The sequence below is a fragment of the Manis pentadactyla genome, chromosome 7 (assembly GCF_030020395.1).
Source record: "Manis pentadactyla isolate mManPen7 chromosome 7, mManPen7.hap1, whole genome shotgun sequence".
NCBI lineage: Eukaryota > Metazoa > Chordata > Mammalia > Pholidota > Manidae > Manis > Manis pentadactyla.
Window position 1 is genome coordinate 55,049,797 of NC_080025.1, and position 20,950 is coordinate 55,070,746.

A 20,950-nucleotide genomic window follows, 5' to 3' on the forward strand; every position below is an offset into this window, starting at 1 on the left:
TAAATTGTTCTTTATTCTTTTTTTCAAAGACAACTTTTTAGAGCAGTTTTAGGTTTACAACAAATTGAGAGGGAGCTGCCGAGAGTTCCCATATGTCTACTGACCCCACACATGCATTGCTTCCCCCATTATCCATCACTCATCAAAATGGTACATTTTTTTTTTTTTACCAAAGGTGAACCTACTTTGACACATAATCACCCAGAGTCCATAGTTTACCTTTGGGCTCACTCTAGGTTTTGTACATTCTGTGGGTTTGTACAAATGTATAATGACACGTATCCATCATTATAACATCATTCAGAGTATTTCCACTGCCCTAAAAATCCCGTGTTCGGCTTATTCATCCCTATCCCATGACCACTGACCTTTTCACTGTCTCCGTACATTTGCCTTTTCTATATTGCCCTACAGTTGGAATCACACAGTGTATAACCTCTTCAGATTGGCGTCTCTCACTTAGTAATATGCATTTAAATTTCCACCATGTCTTTTCATGGCTTGAAAACTTATTTCTTTTTAGCACTGACTAATATTCCATTGTCTGGATGTACCAGAGTTGATTTATCCTTCACCTACAGAAAGACATCTTGGTTGCTTTCCAAGTTTTGGCAAATATGAATAAAGCTGCTGTAAACATCTGTGTGTAGGTTTTGTGTGGACATAAGTTTCCAACTCCTTTGGACAAACATCGAGGAGCACAGTTGCTGGAGTGCATAGAAACAGTGTGTTTCTTATTTTGTTTCAAAGTTTGTAGGAAAGCCAACTTAGTGGGCATGAGACAAAGATTAGTAGCTGAGGCAGTAAACATGCTATAAAACCAACAAATGCAAAAGAGTGTTCAACACAGTTCTAGCAATGAGACCAGCAGCTATCTGCTGGAATTCTGAGCACCTTTCTTAGCAGCACCCCCTCTTGCCTGTCTCCTTCCTTCCCTTGGTAACCACCTGCCAAAATTTGCAGCCCGCAGCGAATTCCAAAATTGCCAGTTTAGTCAACAAAGAGCCTGGTAGGTGAATCAGCTCAACCCACTAAAGCGAAGCTCCCTTTACCTCCACCTCTTGATTAGGCCTGGATGGCCCTGAATAGGTCTTTGAAAACTAACATTTGGTGATAGTACCTTGCCCCAGATTTGAGTTCTGGATGTTTTCTTATCCTGCAAATTTAATGCTACTTTTGTAGGTTCTTCTTTTGACAGGAATTATGAGTCATGATCAAACCTAAAGACAATAGTCAATTTTTGAGGAGTTGCTGCAGCCTTTGGCCACAATGCCACACAAGGTCTGAGTTTCTCCAACACAATACGGACATAACAAAGGGGGTGCTTATGTTGGCAGCCCAGTCAGGGCCTGTGGCGGTGGAAGTAGCACAACTCGGTGGAAAGAGCACTGGGCTAAGAGTCAGGAGGCTCTGGCAGGGGTTCAGTCCACCATGAATAACATGACCTTAGGCAAGTCAAGCATGTTGCCCATTGACAGAAACAATGCTGCCCTCTCTTACCAGGGATATTATTGAGACAAAATGAGATAAGAAATCAGAGTGCCTTGAAAAAGTGAAAAGCTGTGGCAAACATTAGTGCTGTTTCTTTATCTGTGTATTCCGGGCACATGGTGCGTGCCAGGACGCATTATCCCCGTGAGACACTGGGAGACACCCAGTGGGCAGAGCTGGGTCTTTGGGATTCCCGGTGTAGGGGAGGGAGGAAGCAGCAGGCACGGCCTTCCAGAGCAGCAGGGCTGGGGGAGAGCTTCCACAGCTGCAAAACGCCCCTGGAGAACCAAGGCTGACTCTGCCTGGGGAGGCTGTTGTTCCTCACAGAGACAGTGGGGTTTGATCTGACTCTTGGAAAATGAGAAGTTTGCCAGACTGAAGGGGGGTGAAAGGCCTATGAGGCAGAAGGACCAGCATGTCAAAGGCATAGAGGTGGGAATGTGAGTAGCATTATCACCAAATTAAAATGAACCCAACAGATATGCACTGGTTACCTACCTCCCCTTGGCATTGTAGAGAGCTAGGGGAACAACAATGAATGAAATGGCCTCAGTTCCTATGTACTTGCAGATTTATTTGCTCACTGTATTAGTGTCCTATGGCTGCTCTCACAAATTACCACAACCTTGGTGGCTTAAAACAACGCAGATGTGTTACCTTACAGCCCTGGAGGTCAGAAGTCCTAAAATCCAGGTGTCAGCGGGCTGTGTTCCTTCTGCACGCTCTAGTGGAGCCTTTCTCCTTCGTCTTCCCCAGCGTCTGCAGGCTGCCCGCAGGCCTCGGCTCAGGACCCTCTTCCTCCTCCATCAAAGCCAGCGGTGCGCTGTCTTCAGAGCTCTCTCCCGCTGGCTCGGACACTCTTGCCTTCTTCTAAGGAACCTTGTGACTGTGTTGGGTCCACCCAGATCATCCAGGATACTCTCTCCATCTCAAGACCCTTAATTGAATACATCTGAAAAAGACCTTTTTCCACACAAGGCCACAGAGTTCCAAGTTCCAGGGATTAGACTGGGGACATCTTTCAGGGAGCATCATGCAGCCCACCACATTCATTCCGCAAATGTTCTTTAGCTTCCCACAATATGGCACTAGAATAAGGTCAATGACCTGTTGTCGTAGATTTACATACCAGTGTTTAAATGTCGAGCCATTGTATTCACTTATGTTCTAGGCACTAGAAAGACTTAAAAAAAGAAGTGCTTCATACCCAAACTGATCAGCTCTTCTCCCAAGCCCAGACTTGCTTCATCTCAGTCGATCCTTCTAGTTGCCGAAGCCAAATCCTTGAAGTTACCCTTGAGTCCTTCCTTTCTTCCATACTCCACACCTAACCTGTCAGGATCCTGTCTGTACTCCCTTCTAAATATGTCCCAAATCCAGTCTCTTACCACCATCACCAGCTCTACCCAGGATCAAACCAATGTCTGGATCACTGCAAGAGCCTCTTCCTATTCAAGTTCCTTCCTTGCCTGCTACATTTTATTGTCAACATAAGCACACAAAAGGATCTTAAAAATCAGATCATGTCACCTGTAACAGAAACCCATTCTGCTCAGAGTGCAAGCAAGATTCTCCAGGCATTTCAGCTGCCTTAGGCTTTTGCATTGGCTATGTCCTAGACCCAGAATCTTCTTCCCTGGGTTTACATGTGCATTCCATCACCTCTATCCTGTTTTTGTTCATATGTTCCCTTTTAATGAGGCTAACCTTGTCACCCTGTTTAAATTGCAATTCCCCACCCCTTACTTCTGATTGCCTCTAATTGCTTAGTTTTTTCACTTTTCATTTACTTACCACCTTTGAAATACTACACAATTTAATCTGTCTTCCCCCTAGTAGAAATTTAAGCTTCACAAGGCCAGATATTGTTCATCCCAAGCACATAGTACCCCATACACATTAGGTACCTATTAAATATCTGTTGAATGAGAAATGGAAAAGTCAGTGTGTATGCCACTGAGGAACTTACCTATGCATGGCGGGCAGCTGTGAAACAAGAGTGTCATCTTGGATTGTTTGCAACTCAAGTATTTATACCATCTTTAGTTGAGAGAGTTGTAAAAGGTGTGCAACAAGGGGAAGTAAAAATGAAACTCAGGTCTGTCTTCTCTGTGGGAAGTGTGTATATGAAAAATAGGTTAAAGAGGGGCCTCCTTCACATTGTCTCTTTGGTCTTGGGGGAGATTTTAAAACTAAAACTAATTGAGCACCTGTAACAATACATATTTCACTAGGCCCTCTGAACAAAAAAGAGAAAAGGTGGTATGAAGCCACAGCTTTCCTCTTTACAGTCTGAAGAGCTGGGCTGTCTAGTAATCCCTGATAATCCTTGGAATTCCTTTTTCAAAAAAATAAAAAATCTTAGGTCAAAATTTCAATGTTCCTTCTTACGCTTGGTCTTTGCCAAGAATTATAGTAAAAGACAGAAAAATGTTAGCACGTATTCTGCCAGCCTGTCAAGAGGTCCTGCTCTTCTTTTGCCAACGAAAAAGGAACTGAAAAGTGTGTGGATGAAGTGAGATGGATGAGGAAGGAGGAGCATGAAAAGTGCAACATCTGAAAGGAGCGGAGTTCTGTATAGGTATTTTACACATGCTTATTGAAGATGGCATAAAATTGTTTATCTTGATATCGAGGAAAACTTCTGTAAAAGCTGCTGTTTTTGGTGTATCACAGACGTGCCCACAGAGGGGTGACCCTGTCTGTGGAGCCTATCCTAGTGCATAATGATCATCCTGTGTGGTTCTGTTCCCTTTTCCATTTCCCTTCCCCACTCTCTTCCTCCATCTTCCTTTTGCCCAAGGATCTCAGCATCTCTTGATTTACAGCCTTTATGAGTTTGTTGGAAAGAACAAGTGGCCTTTTCACAAGCCACAGGGTCACATGTGCAAAGCCCTGGTTCTCTACCTCTTAGGATAGCAGGTTGGCCCACATGTTTTTCCTTTTCATTAGGATGTTAAATATGTGTCATAGAGAAAACAAAGAAGTCAAAAGAGCAAACATTTATATACTTTTACTAATATATTTAGGCTAATGTATTTAGGCAGGACTGATGCAGGCTGTTTCACCAATTTTTACAATTCCAGTGATTTTTTAAGTTTAGCCAAAAATATTTTTAAAGACCACTTTTCTTTTTCTCAGTGGTGTGTAGAGAAATTGTGAATGGTGTTTTTGTATGTATAATAGTATAGGGCTATTAATGTCAGCTATACCTAGATTTTATATCCTTTCCATTTCTGCGAAGTTTTAAAGTGTTTTTCTTCTTGTTTATCTTGTCCTTTGTCTGATTATAGACATCCATCACAAAGCCCATTTGTCATTAATGACCCATGACCCCTTTTTATTAGACATACTTCAGAAGGTCATGGATCTTAACTCAGTGGTAAAGGAGACATATCATTTTCCTAATTTGCAGAGTGTGAGACCACACGGGAATCTTAAAATTTGATTGATGATTATCCATTCAAATAAGATGAAATGTGGCAGTAGAATAGTTAAGCACAGTAAATCTAGAACAAGGCCATATATATTTTGTAGGATTTCTTTGGCTTGTTTATTTTTAAAAGAATCACTTTCATTGCCAGCTAATAATTTCTTTCTGGACAAAGAATTGGCAAGCTTTTTGTGTTAGTGGCCATCTCTTGCTGTGTAAGGATTCCAAGGTTCTGATCTCCTTTTTGGAAACACTTATATGTATATATGCAGAAAATACGGTGGACTTCAGACATTTTGAGTGGAGTGAGCATGGTAACCATAAATAACTTTGTCTCTTTCTCTCAAAGGTAAAATTGGTGCTACTTACAATGAGTAACACCCATGAAACTTTTTTCCAACTAGTGCAGTTATACTGAAGAACAAAGTAAGTCCCTACCTCAAGTCACTTGATGAAGAATTGAAATCTCAGGCCAAGTACTTATTAAATGCAACATGTATTTCCTGACTGCTTGGTTAAGTGCCAGGTTCACTTGTAAAGTAACTTACTTTACAATTTGCTTCATATATTTTTGCCTCTCATTATTCTCCATTCATCCCAAGCAATGGGCTAAGCACTCTTGTCTGAGTTTTACAGATGAGACAGTAAACTAAAACCATGAACTTGCCAAGGCCAGACAGTGGCTAGTAACAGAACAAGCCATGAAGCCAGTTCTGGCTCCTGACCTGTGTCTCCCCCAGTATTTCATGCTGCCTTCCTTCTGCTAGTTAGAATCTGCTGCTCAAGTAGGTGAACCATACCAGTAGTTCTCAAAGTGTGGCAGCGGGTCCACCATTGGCAGCATCTGGGGGCTTGTTAGACATGCACATCCTCCAGCCCAGTCTTACTCAGAAAGTCTGGGGTGGTTAGAGGGGAGGGGAGAAAGGGGAGGCAGCCACCCATGCTAATCAAACTCTGCAGCTGACTCTGATGCAACCTCAAGTTTGAGAACCACTGATCCAGACAGATTTCTTTGTCCATAAAAACACAGCTAAGGCAGTTTATCTGTTATTTATCCATTAGAGCTGCCTTGTGGAAGGCACATGGAGTATTTGCCTTCTAGGAACTCATCTCATTGAGGAGAGAGGACCAGTTCCCCTGAAACAATTACAGGAGCCTGCATTGTTCTTTAATGATGTGCTAGGTCATGTGGTAGAGCTATAGCGCAGTGGTCTTGAGGGTAGGGAGTAATCCCTGGAGGTGCCAATGGTTGGAGAAGGCTCCTGGAAGAAAAAGAAATGTAGACAGGGCTGGAGGTGCCCTAGGATTTGGAGTGAAGAGGCTAGAGTGGGAATTCCACAAGAAAAGCAAGCCTGTCAACCAGGAATATTGGCTTGAGTTGAATAGAACTCTTGTGCTGGGAATATAGAGAAGTAGATTGGATGAGTAACATGGACCAATTGTGATAAACTTATTAAGCAAAATTTGGTATGGTACTGGACAGTGGGGAGCAATAATAGATTCTGATTCAGTAACTAAGACCATAAATGCATTGCTTAAGGAATATCAAACTGCCATATGCAAGCAGGAGCCACATAGAATTTGAATGTCCTGTAGTGTTTTACACATTGTCTGTTCCCTCATAAATATCTGTGGGTTTTGAAGCAAAGGTACTTATAAAACAACAAAGAACACAAAAATGCTTATTTTGGGTTATGGCAGTAATTTCACATTTTGATCAAACTTATGTGAGTGTCTTTTGTTCAGATAAAATGACAGGTGGTCTTAATCTGCTGATGGGGAAAAGCATTCAGGGCCTCGTCTGGTCAACAAGCTGGTATTGCACCCTTTTCATGGGCCTCTTGTTTTATAGGCAGAGGGGTGTCAGCCCTATCCTGAATGAGGCTTTTCTTTAGAAATGGAGAAATGGTGCAGGCTTCATCTGGACAGGGTGAAATGGTCCTCCCGTGTGGGCACCATGCAGTTCAAAGTTCTACTAATGTAAAGGTGTTTGGTTAAATATGTTATACAATTAAAGAGGAAAAGGTATCATGTGCTCACTCTGTTTAAGCCTTGTGCGTAGGGCATAGCAATGACTAAGATACATTCCCTTGTCCACAGGTGGCATCTGGAGTTGAGGGAGATACTCTCTCATATTCATGAGATAATATAAAATAGGAAATGGTATGCAGCCTTAGCTCATAAATGAACATAAACTTAGATGTGTGATCACATTCTGCTTATGTCGAGGTCTGATGACAGGGATGCACCTATCTGTTTGGCTGGACAGACATGATCAGCCCTGCTTTGGAGACGCCTGGTCTCATTCACCATTCTCCCGTGAAGATTTGAATTCACTCGAAAATGATTAATGTGTTGGTGTCATCCTTGTGTGGTAGACTACTCACCATTTTCATCACAAATAAAGAAGACAACAGTTTGGCCACCTGAGCTAGATCCTAAAGAATAGTGGGGGCAGCAGTGCCGCTGGGAACCCAGGGCTTTGCTGTCCTCATTCTGCCAGAAGCTGAGGCCTTACTCAGTAATTGCATTTGTCTATGAGGTCTGGCCTACTGTCCACCCAGTTGTGCTTATGACATGCTTAGATAATCAGCAGCGTCAACAGTTTATTTCACCTGTCAGGGTGATAAGGCCCGCCCATGACTGGCAAAATGGTCAGTGGAGTCAGACACTGACGTGACAGTTCTTTTTCTGTTTGTATTTGGGTGGCTACTATTTTGTATTTATTTTATAACCTCAAATTTTAATCTGATCATTAGGGGAAGAGTGTATGTTTTTTTAATTTTGATATCATTAATGTACAATTACATGAGCAACATTGTGGTTACTAGACTCCCCCCATTGAGTGTATGTTTTAAATACATCTAAGAACTATAAAATCTGGGGCAATTACTTGAGGCCTTAAAGCTTCTGTGATATGTTTACACATCTTGACACTTAGTAGATGGTGAGGATAATAAACACACTAGTTTAAAACCAAAAGCCTCACCAAACCACCACAAGTAAAACTGGCACGTTTTTAAGTATTTTTAAAACAGTACACATGTGTCACCTCTTCCAGGGTTGGATTCCCACTTTGCATTGTCATAGGAGAGGAATTTCAGGGTTTAGAGCTGTGTTAGGGGTCTTAATCACCAGATGTATGTAGAAAAACTAACCAGAAATGGATTTAGACAGACATATGAAATAAGCACTGGGAAAATAAAACTTTACCTTTTACTGATTCTCTTCTCCGAGCTATTCTCTAGGCATCATATTTCTAATATGTTTATTCTTTCTTACTAATATTTCTTACAAATATTATATTCTAGTGGTTCTTAACCATTTGGGCCATGGTCGTTTTTAGAATCTAGTGAAAGCCATGACCCCTCACCCCAGAAAAGTGCTCATGGGGACATCCTTACAAAAAATTTCCATGGAATTTGGGGGGCTTCATGGACTCCACCAAACCCTAATGTCTCAGGGCATTCAGGGAGTGCTACCATCTATGCACTAGCTATGTACCTTTCTTGAGAAAATAATCCTGCAAATCATTTTCTGTAGGGCTCACTTCTTGCAGAATTATGTGGAACCCTGATTGAGAAAGGCTGTGAGTGAAAGTGTGTGAAACAAAACAAAATGCTAATGTAGTATGTATGCTAGATTTATAGCCATCCTACTGCTCAATGATAGTATACAAATTTGAGATTTAATAATTATACATGTTTCAAAGAAGGATCAATTTCCAGTATCGTATCTCCTTATTCCCCTGATATTTTCATGTTAGAATAAATCATGTTCACTTTCATTGAAATGACTATTTACTTTGGCAACTTTGAGAACCATTGGCCACTAGCTACAGATAATATTACTCTATATTCAATTTTTAAAATCTGGAATAATAGTGTAGACCCTGTAGACAAAAACTAAGATGCCTGAAAATGATGGGTTTTAATGTACTGTGTAGAGGGCCTTGTCTGCTTCCACACATCTTTGTTTTGCGCCCAACAGGCTACCCAGCCCTTCATTCCAGTAATTAGTAGACATGCCATAGTTCTCAGTTGGCGATGCCAGCTGTACATCTGACTGACTTCCCTCTCTGCAGGGCTTCCAGGAAGCCACAGCACATCCAGTGGACCGAACGGCTGCTATCTCTGCTATTTCCCGGGGAAGCCCAGGCAGCGCTGAGGTGGTAATTTCTAGCTCATTCCCTTCTCCCCAACTCTCTCTGATGCTCCATTCCTGGTGGGACCCATGAGATGCGCTTGCCCCTGTCAGTCAACACTGGGCTAAACTAGGGTCCCAAGATCTGTGGCCATGGAAGTGTCATGCTATTTTCTTTCACGAGTGCGCGGATCTAAGGCTGATGGGTTTGCAGAGGCACTGGACTGGTGTCAGCATAGCTGCCCCAGGGACACATTTGGGGTCCGTGTCATGGCTTCTGTCCTCTTGGAGAGGAGGGAAAAGCATGTGCAGAAGAGGTGGTGACAGCAGCACCTTAGAGGTGAGAGGTGAGACTTGTTGTTTAGTTGGGGAAAACTTGAAGATCAGCTTCCAGAAAGGGGATTTCTACACTCTGATGTCTACGTGCACCACTTACTCAGCTTCCTATAGCTAATGGTATTCATTCTCTGTATTTCCCAGCCTTTCTGGTTAAAGAAGGGAGCTCCTGCCCTCCCACAGCAGTGGCCCCTGTGTATGTCACTGAGGACCCTGAGTCATAGAGGAAAACTTAAATTCTGTTTAAGAAGGCTGTGTGTTAGCAAGATTTCCACCAAAACTGGTTCAGAACTTAAAGTGATAACTCTGTTATGGGGAATATTGCCTCTTATGCAATGGCTGACATGCCACTAGATGTTTTTGGAACCTCATCAGTCAAGGTATCCATGTTCCCACTTCTGCAGTTCCTTTCTGAGCAAGCCCATAGCATATAGTCACATTAGAAATTACCTTTCATTTTTATCGCATCATTTGCTCACAATCTCTTCTTTTGTATGTCTTCATATCTTTCCTTCCCCTCTGACTCCAGTGGTTTTCCCCACTTTTGTTGAGATCTCTCCTGAGGGCCTGTGTTCTTGCTTCAGCCTCCCTCCCTGCCCACTCCACCAATGACTTTGTTTCTTACTTTCTCTTTCTTCTAACCTCTCTTCTGTCTTAGACTTTAATTTACATCCCTCTCTGACTCGCCATAAATTCCTTGCTTCCTTCAGTTACCTCTGCCCATCAGATCACGTATACATGTCATCATCTCACATGTACAACAAGATGAGGAATGATGCAATGAGCATCCCATCCTCTCCACCCTGCTTAAGGACGTCACCACCTCAGTGGACTTCCTATCCCAGTGTATCTGCACACTTGCACCCAGAGGAAACTCCTGTCTTGTATTCTATCTCACATCCTGTTCTGCTTCCCGGGGCGGGAGGCAAGATGCTGTCCCCAGCACTCAGCCTCCCCAGTGGCCTTTTCTCCTGGCTGCTGGTGACTAAGCCTTGGGGAGCCAGGGGCTGAAATGGGAGGATCACCCCCCTGAAGCCAGGTGGGGAGGGGCCGGGGTGGGTGGAAAAGGGGAGCTCTTTCACTGCAGAACATGGCTGACTTGCTCCCCCTTTGAGAGTTATGATTTTATTCAGATGATCTTTCCTGACTTCTCTGACGTATTTTGAATATGAAAATATTGTTCTGTGTTCAGTGAACTTTTAGTGAGCACCTTCTCAATGACCAGCACTGTGCCTAATAAGACTTTATTTATGGGTCTATAGATTCACTTTTATCCTCCGCTCTCTGTTGTGCTTTTTTTTTTTTTTTTTGGATGGAGAGACTCAGTTATACTTTAAAATGTATTTTTATGTCAAGGATTATCTGTATCTTTCAATCTAAGTATATTTGTGTCAGAGCTGGCTGATGTGTATTACATGCTCTGCTTCTCAGTAAATTTGAAATAAACCAAATACACAAAAGAGTTCGGGCCAGAGGCATACAAGCCTGGTCTAGACCCCAAGCTCAGCCACTTATTGGTCAGGTGATACTAAGCAAATTATAGCCTTGGCTTTTTAACCTATAGAAATGGGGATAGTGTTAGCGCCATCTCTCAAGCTGTTTATGAGATAAGACAATGCATGTAAAGTGCTTATGGCAGCACCTGCATACAGCGCTGAACAAACATTAAGTGACAAAAGATCTTGAGCTTAGAACATTATGTTGAGAAGTGATTGATTTGAAGCACTTCCTTTAGGATGGGACATAGCATTTGAAGCCTGTGTGGTTGGTGGTATAGCTCAGAATAGAGAGGCCTAGAAGGGCTCAGTGAAACATTCCTCTAACCTAGACCTTGTGCAGTGGTCCCCCGAAGAGGTTGTATCTGTGGAAGTCATGTTGTGGCTGAGGAGTCTGGAAGCCCCACTTCCCCCAGACCTTGCTTACTGCTGGGCCGCTTCCTATGCCATGTCAGAAATATCCTCCGGGCCCTGTGGACAGGCCACTGCTCTGTGTCAGTCAGATCTTTCTCCTCTTGTTAGACAACATGATTGAGTAAGTCATTAACCTCCACAGGGCAGAGCAGAAAGCTCTGTCAACTCTCAAGAATCAAACAGTAGCAAAAACCACGGAGTTCTCAATATAAGCTGTGCACATTGATCAGAAAGCAAAATGACTGAAGGACAAAATGATTTTCTCTGTCAGTGGTTACTACCCCATTGATTTTCCTAGAGTTGTGGGTTGAATCACTTCAGTTCCCAATATGAAATGTAGAGGGAATGGTACCTCTTTTATTTAAATCAAAACTAAATGGAATTGAGGTTATATTGTATGTGAATTTTGTGTTCTGCTTTTTTTCAAGTAGTTTTATAACTAAAATGACAATAATAGCAGTAATTCTAATTCCTACTTCTCGAAAATGATTTTCCATTTTCAAAATGCTTTCTTGTTCTTTCTCAGTTCATCTGCAAAAAACCCAGTGTTGGTAGGTTTTGATTTAATTTCTCATTAAGAAGATTTAGGTTTTCTAATAAATTCTATAACTGTGTTCTTTTTTCTCTATATATTTTTTCATATTTCTTTGCTTCTCAATGCTGTTAAAGTAATGGAAACATTCTTACCAGAAACTATTGACATGTTTTGTTGTTGGTTGATAAATCTTTGCTCACAACTTTGAAGTTCTATCACAAAGTTGAGTAATATTTCTTTTCCAGTGCTTAAAGATTAATATTTTTGTATTATAAACAAAAACATAATAGTCTATATTATGGAATACTTGCAAATACTTAATATATAATTACAAAGCACATAAACATTAATAAGTGGCTTATGATATTTTAGGCAAACGTAAGTATGGCATGTCAAAGACAAGTTTTTGAAAGTTAATCTGGCACACACTAATTGCTCTCACGATGTTTCAGCTTACTCTACTCCATCTAACACAAAATTATGATTCTTTTATGATGCCTAATACACGTATACGCACACACTTACACACCATCTTCTTTTCCCAGCACCTACTGTAATGTTGAACTCACTGTACTGGTATAATGAATCCTTCTTAACTTTGTGTGTAGTGTTGCTTCCCTGCGTTTGCTCTTTTAGGGTGTATGGGGGCAATGAAGTTCAGACAGTCAGGGTTTTCATTAATTCTTAGTTAATGGACACTTTTCTTCTACCAACATGTTCTTAACTCTATTAGGAGATATTTACCATGAATAGCTTCTTCCCTTTATATCCCCACTTTCCCCCCTTACACACACACATGCACACACACACACACACACTCACACACACCCTCTGAAAGATGCTTCCTTAGAGAGCTCTGAGACAGTGTCATGTGATGAAAAGACTATAAGACTAGGGTATGGAAACATTAGGTTTCTACTTTGAGCTGTGGGAGATTCAGCGAGACCAAAGACAGGAGAGCTATGGAATAGTTGGGGAGAGGAACCATGCATACCTTCAAAGTTAAGTCACAATATAAATGCACAGGGACTAAGTGTAAAATGAGCAGTTAGGCTGCAGGTACTGTTGGAAGTGGGAAATGTGAGAATTGGAAATTGTTCTCCTTTCTTTCTAGATAGCTGAAGAACTCCTCCTCCTACCAGGACTCCAGGATGCCCTTAAAATATGTGGCCACAAGAAAGGTAGATAAGAATTTGTGTATATTTATATACTTTAAAAAGCAGCAGTTCATGTGCTGCTAAGAGCTTTGCATTTATTCAAGACACACAGATTATTTCTCCTTTTAGCAAAGAATTGCTTGCTATTCAGGTGTGGTGACCTTCTCAGGAGTAGCATTGCATAAAGGAGATGCTCATCTGTCATTAAATGTCTGCAAAAATTTATTTTGTGTGTGTTTAGAAAGCAGAATCTCTTCAGTAATATCTGTTGATGTAGGTATTTTAGATGATTAATGGAGGAAGTAAATGTTGACTAAGACCAATGAAAGATAAGATCAATACATTTGAGGCCATTTCTGTTCCCCAGATTCCTCTATTTTGCACAGATATTGCAAAAGTATATACATTTCTTAGGTGCAACTGCCTGCAAATTGAAAGAAATGTGTGTGTGTGTGTGTGTGTGTGTGTGTGTGTGTGTGTGTGTATGAAGTGAAAGCATTTGTATAAATACTTGAGTATCAGACTTCCTGATTTGTTACTGAATAACTGAAAGATGGTTCTGTCATACATAAAAATGGAAAATGAAGTGAAGTTTGTTCACTGGCCCCAACTTCCCCTTTTTCATTCTTTTCTCTCCTCTGTGGTGCCCCTGGAGGGACTTAATGCCCACTAGAAACACCCACCCTAATACCAAATCTTTTGTTAATAAAGGATTCAACTTTAATCCATTAGCACAAAGTTAAATCATTACCTGCCCTGTTTTATGCTATATCTCTTGTGTAGGTATAAAATGGTTTTGTCTCATCCAGAGGAATTTTTGGTGTTGACATGGGTGTGGAGACCTGAAACTTTCTCGGGGGGCAAAGGGTGTCTCTTAAATGGAGCACCTCGGTGAGCTCAGACTTCTCTTGGTCTTAGGCATGTCTTTTTGATCTCGATCATCTTTAACTAATACATGACCCAAAATACCCTTCCAGAGTCATAAAAAGAGAGACTGAATGCTGAGTGCACTTGGCGGGGAAGAGCAATGTTTGACAGACACACAGTTTTATTTTATTTTATTTGAATTTTGAGCATTAAAACCTATAATCTCTTGTAAGTAGGTGAGTGAGCAGATAGTGAGGTAGAATAATAAGCAATGTAAATCCTATATCTTCCTTGAAATATGTTGAGAAGAGGAGAAATATGTAAGAGGAGGAGGAGAAAATGGGGAGTGTGAGCTGGCTGGGCAGGATTATTAAGAAAAGAAGCTAATTGGAGATAATCTGAAATAAAATATCCACAGGACTCCCTGGGGAAATTAACTGCTGTGAGAAGCATATTGTGAGAACACAATGACTAATGTTATCTTTTAAGAACAGTTATGGGGATGACGGCAGTTCTTTTACTTAAAAAATGTGCCAATAACTTGAAGGATGAAAAAAAAAATCCATATGCTAAACACTAACCAGGGGAGACACACTGCAGTTTTTTGGTGAAACCAATTAAGCGCACATAGATCCTATTAGTGCCTCTTGTGATCACAAGGGCTGGGAGGTATTTTTAGAGGTTATGGGTAGAGAAGACTCACTCCTGAATAATTTTTTAAAATCAGAGCAGAATTTTAGAAATTGTTTTGGTTTGCCACTGTGTCTCCAGGAAGTGTTTGTGTGCTAGTCCAAAGCTGCTGTGCTCATGGCTGAATAAATTTTCATACTGGAAAACAAGCTAGAAAAAGACCTACATGGTTATATAAAAATGTCGAAGTGTTGAAACAATATGTTAAATTTTTAAAATCAAGAACATTAAGTATTGGCCATGGAAAATGAGGAGGATGATGTACTTTCTAAGCTCTCAGGTGTTTAGTACGTACACAAAGGTGAACATATATACCAGATGTATGTATACTAGTTAAAAACCTCTCCCAGCCAACACAGCTCTTATGGCTTAGGCTGTGGGGCTGACCTCTTCCGTTCGGACTGCCACCACTTGTCCCCTTTATTGCCATACTCTTCAGTCAGATTCCCATCCTAAAACCACACCAGCCCTTGGTGTCCCTGGAGAAGTTTGTTCACATGAATTCTGTGAGTGGGCTTGTCTTTCTTCTCAAAATAAGCTCTGGGAGCATGTGCATCCAGCAAGCATGGATATCTTTTGTTTGGGAAGAGTCTCTAGTTCAGAAACATAAGTCAGCAAGTCCTCATGCACTGGCCTTGAATTCTGGGGAAGACCAAACAGTGCAGTTTTTTTGGTACCTCGGCTGTCAGGGGAGTGGGGACTGCACCTCTCCCAGTCACCACGACGTCTTTCCTGTTCTGTGTGTCCCAGGTGTAGCTTCCATGGATGTGGCTGCCTGAGGGCCCTGCTCTCGTTATTCTGCTGAAATCAGCGTGGAGCCCACTGGCCCAGTGACAGTGACAGCAGCCTTCAGTTCTAAAAGGCTGTGGTTGCAATTTGGTGTGAGATGCTGAGAATTGCTGCCCGCTCAGTGTGCACATTGTTGGGAAGTCTCCTGGGCTCAAGGGCTGCCATAATATCACAAAGACGAACAATGAGTGGCTGTCACCTACTGGTGCCTAACTAGGTACATATAGAAATGTCACTTCTGCAACTTATAAAACAAAGAAAAAAAGAAGAGAGCTACCTGTCTGGTGCCCAGAGATTTTGGGGTGGAGGTCTGGATGTCTGAGTAAAAAGAAAAAATAAAAATAAATGAAAATAAAAATCTGTAGATAGTTGTGATGTGAATTCCCCACTGAACTGCTGGAGTATTACCTCAGTTACTAGGAAATTATTTCTTTTCCCAACAGCAATTATAATAGGCCGCTGTTGGCTGGTACCTCAGAGTAGCCCTAAAGCACCAGCGTCTTTGATCAAAGTGTGGGGAGCGTGTTATGGGGCAAAAGTAGAGGCTCACAAGGCGCCCAGTCAATTACTCCTTAAGGGAAGGTGGGAAACAAATAAATTGCAGTGACAACAACAGCAACACCCGAAAAGTGATGTCACGAAGCTAGGCATGTCCTCTGGGGGACGTGTGTTCGCAATGTCACCAGTTAATTGAGCAGAGACGGCAGCGTGGAGCTGAAATGGGCGGGGACTGTCCTTAGGCTCAAGCTCTTTCCAGGGCTGATGAAGCAGGGACACCCGAGAGCGGGGCTCCGAGGGTCCCGCAGGAACCCGCCTTCATCATGAATGGCAGCCCCAGCTCACAGGGTGCATCAACTGCTCGATGCTGACTGGAAGCTTCATTCAAGTTTCCTTTTCCTTTCATGGGTTTCACTCTGCTTCGTCGGCGGTCCCAGGCCTTCAGTGACACACACATGAAATCTAAATCTTGAAAAGCATATCACAAAAACCCAAGATTTTCCTTGGGGTAATCTGTCTAATTAAGAAAGCCTTTTCATTACCATTTGTTTCTTTCCCAACGAAGTAGGCAATTAGAGGTAAAATGAAAGAAAAAAATCCCTAGGTGATTGCCTTCTGGCCAGAACTTTCAACCTGCTGCTGTAGAAACCTCTCTCTGATCAGGGAAATGGTGACAAAGCATAGTTCTGATAAGGCAGATTTCTTTGCCACGTGCCTAAGATTTAATGTTTCCTTTTTTTCTCTCCCCGAGGCAATTCCATCTACCATTGTCAACCATGTCGTTTTTATGGGAATGCTTCAAAACATCTGTAAAATGCTGATTTAAATAGACACTGGGGTACTCTACAAGAAATGACTTGTGTGTGTCTTGTCTTACTGCTAGAATTGCATTTGCAGTTTTATTTAAAGTGCATATGTCACTTGAATCTCCTGTAGATCCTTGGGAGATGAAGATGAGTATCTCGGTCACGCTGGTACAGAGGGGTGGGCCCCCGTGGGCCCAGTTCTGCTGTGGAAGAGTTATTCGTCTCAGGGGGAGAAAACAAATGAAATGTTTCTGAAATGTTTGCAGTGTCTCTGAGGAAAAAGAAACCCCGTGGCAGAAATTACAGCCAGAGAAGGCCACTGTGAAAAACGCTCAAGGGTAAGAACCACAAAAGAGAAATCATGTGGAGGCCACAGAGCCGCCTCTCCTTCTTAGGGGCAGAAATTAGAATGTGGGACAACCACTTAATTAAGAAACATTTATTATCTCTTTTATCATGCTTCTCATTGCCTCATGCTCCTGAGGTCTAAATCTCCTCCTGAGGCTTTAGGGAGTCATTAAATAATATTCCTGTCCTCCCCATACCTGCCAGTTTGTACCAATTGAGAGAAATCTGACACAGAAACCAGATGGATGAGAAAGAGAAATGCCAGCGTTGTTACAGTCAATGCTGATGGGAGAGGTTGTTAGAGGTGCAGCCCCAAGGGCTTCCTGGGCCTTCTCTCTCCTTTGCATATCTCACCCTCCTAGCCAGGAAGACTCAGTTTCTTCTTCCAAACTCTCCATGCTGAGGACTCAGGTGGGAGGGAGGGAGTAGGGCAGCTGGTGTGGCTATTCGTGTGTTTTACCCTCTAGAGAGAGGAATGGATAGCTCATCTCATATGGGAATATGCAGAATGGGGAATGCCTGCCTGTTCAAAACCCCTCTGCTGTACCCTGGATGGTCCTGCTGGTCCCCACTGAGCCCCTCTGCTGGGGACCCCACCCTCCTCTGCTCAGCCCTTTCTCCCCTGCTCACCCAGGGCTGCAGCCACGCTGTCCTCCCTGGGGGCCTTACCCAGGGCACCCTCTGGACATGCCCCCTCCCTCTTCCCTTGCCTTGGCTGTCCAGGAGGTCTGATGGTCTTCCTTTTGTCTGGGACTGCCTTTTGTACTCACTGTATGTCCTCTGCAGAGTACCATGCAACAGCTCCCACTCTCCACACTTCTGCCCCGTTTGTCCCTCTGTTACATTCACTCCAGATTCCCCATCCTTTGTTTTGTCTTTTTCACTTATTGTTACATGTGTAGTTGTCTTGCCTCCCCAGTTGGACTGTAAGGTTGCTGAGGACACGATTGGTTTCCTCTGTCTGTCTTTTGTCCCCCTTCCCTGGGCTAGTCTGATGTGGGGTGCAGTGTTTATGGAGGCAGTAGTGTCTCTGCCTGAGTTCTCTACCAAACAGTCAGAGGCAAAACTTACACAGGAAGGAGGTGCAGTTCCAGAACAGCAATAGTGCGGGAACAGGGGAAGCAAGACAGATGCAAGACAGCCAGGTACCAAGCTGCCCGCGGCTCCTCAGGAAGACAGCCGGTCACTCTGTGGCGATCGTCATCTGGCAGTCAGGCGTCGGAGCCACTGTACCTCACCACAGCCTGTCACGGGAGGACAGGCAAGGCATCCATCTTGCAGCTCCTTGTCTCCTGTCTCTCACTGGCCAAGGTTAGCCCTTTAGGCTTCACGTCCCTTGTGCCAGGTTGATCCCATACCCCACAGGGAGGTGCTTCATGGGAATCCCGAGGTGGTGGGAGGGGCCCGAGCCTCCACAACACCCTGTAGGGTGGGCGAGGTGTCAGAGCTGCTGCGGCTCTTTCCGCAGTGCTGAAGACAGAGGCTGAGCCAGAGCCGTCACAGAGGGAGACTGAGACAGTGGTGTAAGGAGATGGGGCAGAGGGGAAAAATTAAAGCTGATGATATCCATTGTTGGCAGAGGAGCGGAGAAACAATTTTATTATACGTTCTTGTAATTGTGTAAATAATCACAGCCCTTTTGGAGTTCAGTTTGACATTTTTTATCAAAATTTGAAAATCAAATAAATTATCTCAGAAATTTCATTTTTTTTGTTAATTTATATAAACATAAAGATATTTACATGATTAGTCCTTGCAGTTTTGTGTCTGTTAGAGTGGGTTTAGATGAACAATTTGTCAGTGGTGGAATGATTAATAAACTAAGGCACATTGTATGACTGTCTGTTAAAGGGTGTAGATCCATATGTCCTGGTATAGGAGGATCTCAAGACATGCTGTCAAGTTGTAAAAGCATATATAATATCAGCCCAGGGATCTAAGAAACAAAAAAAGAACAAAACTAAGAAAAAGAAAGAATCCCAACCTAAAACTCAGGACATGAAGGGGCTTTCTCCTTTTACTCTGTTCACTTCTGCATGTATCCCCTTGCCTAACTTTATGGGGAAATAGCCCTCAAATGTATCACTCTTTAAAGAACCAAATGTTCACCTTCCAGAAAGCATCAGAGGAAATTTTCATGTCAATGCTTAAACATTTTTTTTTAAAAGGGAAGATAATTGGGAAGAAAGTCATAGGGGTTCTGTACCAATGATATATCACAGAACATTAGAATGAGTGATTTTTTTTTTTATGAATTAAAGAAAAACACATGCCAGCTAATTAAAAAAAGGCCATTATAGGCTAAAGTAGTAAGAAGAGTATCAAAAATTAGAATATAATAATTTGATTCATTGTGGAAGTAGATGTTTTTTTAAACAGAGTAATACTGAAAATGATTAAAAATTTTCATTTCATTGTGCAGATTAACAAGTTTTATGTGGATCATCAGAAAAATTTTATATAAACAGTTTTGTCCTAAGGATGACATTACAAATGAGGCATTTTGTTTTCTCACCCTAACTTTAAAGGGCTGACCTTAGGTGGAACTAGTATAGAAGAAAAAAATCGCTTTCAAAGATTTAGGACCTCTTTCTCCACCGTCCCTCATAGGGACTCAGCTATGGAGCCCCTCCATCCACATGTGCTGTGACAAGACGACTCAGCCACCAGCTGACCTGCTCTCTCCTTAGACAGCTCTGCTTGTTACAAAGTCCTTAGTATCCTACGGAAGGAAAATCTACCATGAGGGAAGGTTTACCTCTGATACACATTAGAATGAGCTTTAAAAAGTGATCAAGGCCCAGTGCTCTCCCTGGACCAATTAAGTCCCTGGGAATGGGGCCCAGGCATCAGCAGCTTCTGCAAGTGCCCCAGGGAGTTTCATGTGCAGTGAGGACTGCCAGCCCCTGTGCTTCTGGAAACCCATCCAATTTTTAGAGTACTCTCATGTTTCACCTTGATCTCTTCTCCAAGAAAAATATCCTCCAGTCTTTACGTGAAATGACCTGTAATGTTTTAAAGGTCTGTGTGATGAGTATCAATTTGTACTAAAATCACCGAAGCAGGGCTTTACTGTAGAAGAAATTTGTTGTAATGCAGTTTTAGTGACAAGAATCGTATTACAAAGAAACAGACCAAAATTTAATCATGGGCTATTTAGTGTATGCACATGGGCTTACATTTTTGTACCTATACTTTAATGAATTTTGTTAACTTGAAACCTAAGGTCTGCTCAATTGCAGCAGTTAGACTACAACGCAACAGAAGGATATGGATTTGGGAGTTTCCTGAATCAGAAATGTATCAGCTGAGCAGGTTCTTGGGGGTTGGCTTCTGTTTTTTTAATGTTTCAGCAGTCTTCTCATGGCTGAAATAAAAATAAAAGATGTTTAACTTTTTATAATGAGTTAAAAACTGACCCAGGGAAGTGGCAGAAATAAGCCAAAGGTGGGACACACACCTGGCTTGGTTTAGTGGGAAATCAGTCAACCAAATCCAACTTTTTTAAAAGGAAGATATAATAAGCAGAATATAAGTTTTTTTGGTTTTGAACTTAATAGTGAGAACTAGAAATTATAATATGGGTAGTGTTAGAATCGAGGTTTCATCTAAAAGTCTGTGCATATTACTTAATCTAGCAATTAAGGGAAACGTAGCCTGGTGTTCTCAGTTTCTGTGAGGCATGAGGATTGTTTCTCCCAGGGCAAGTTTTGTTTTAAAGTTGAGTTTCTCACCACTGGAAAGAGGGTCGGTTATGGTTCTCTGAAAAGGTGAAGTTTGAACACCTAGAACAGTGTGTTTGTGTGTGTGTGTGGGGGGGTGACTCAGGCATTGTGCACCCCCCAAAATGCTTGGTTCCTGGACCTCCGAGCTGGGCACTTGGATGAAGGTGGGGTGACCTCGTCCTTAGGCATGGTGCCTATAGATGGGGGTGACCTGAGAGATTG

General features: G+C 42.3%; 1 protein-coding gene across 17 annotated transcripts in view; it reads left to right on the plus strand.

The window, feature by feature from the left end:
• NRCAM (neuronal cell adhesion molecule) overlaps nt 1-20,950 on the plus strand; it is a 256,908-nt gene that overhangs the window by 23,141 nt on the left and 212,817 nt on the right. Inside the window, exon 2 of one of the 17 annotated variants that reach the window (XM_036918946.2) lies at nt 12,963-13,029. The exons of the other annotated variants lie outside the window; for them this stretch is intronic. The gene's annotated coding sequence lies outside the window, so the exon portion shown is untranslated. The remainder of the gene's footprint in view (nt 1-12,962; nt 13,030-20,950) is intronic. 17 annotated transcript variants of the gene reach the window in all.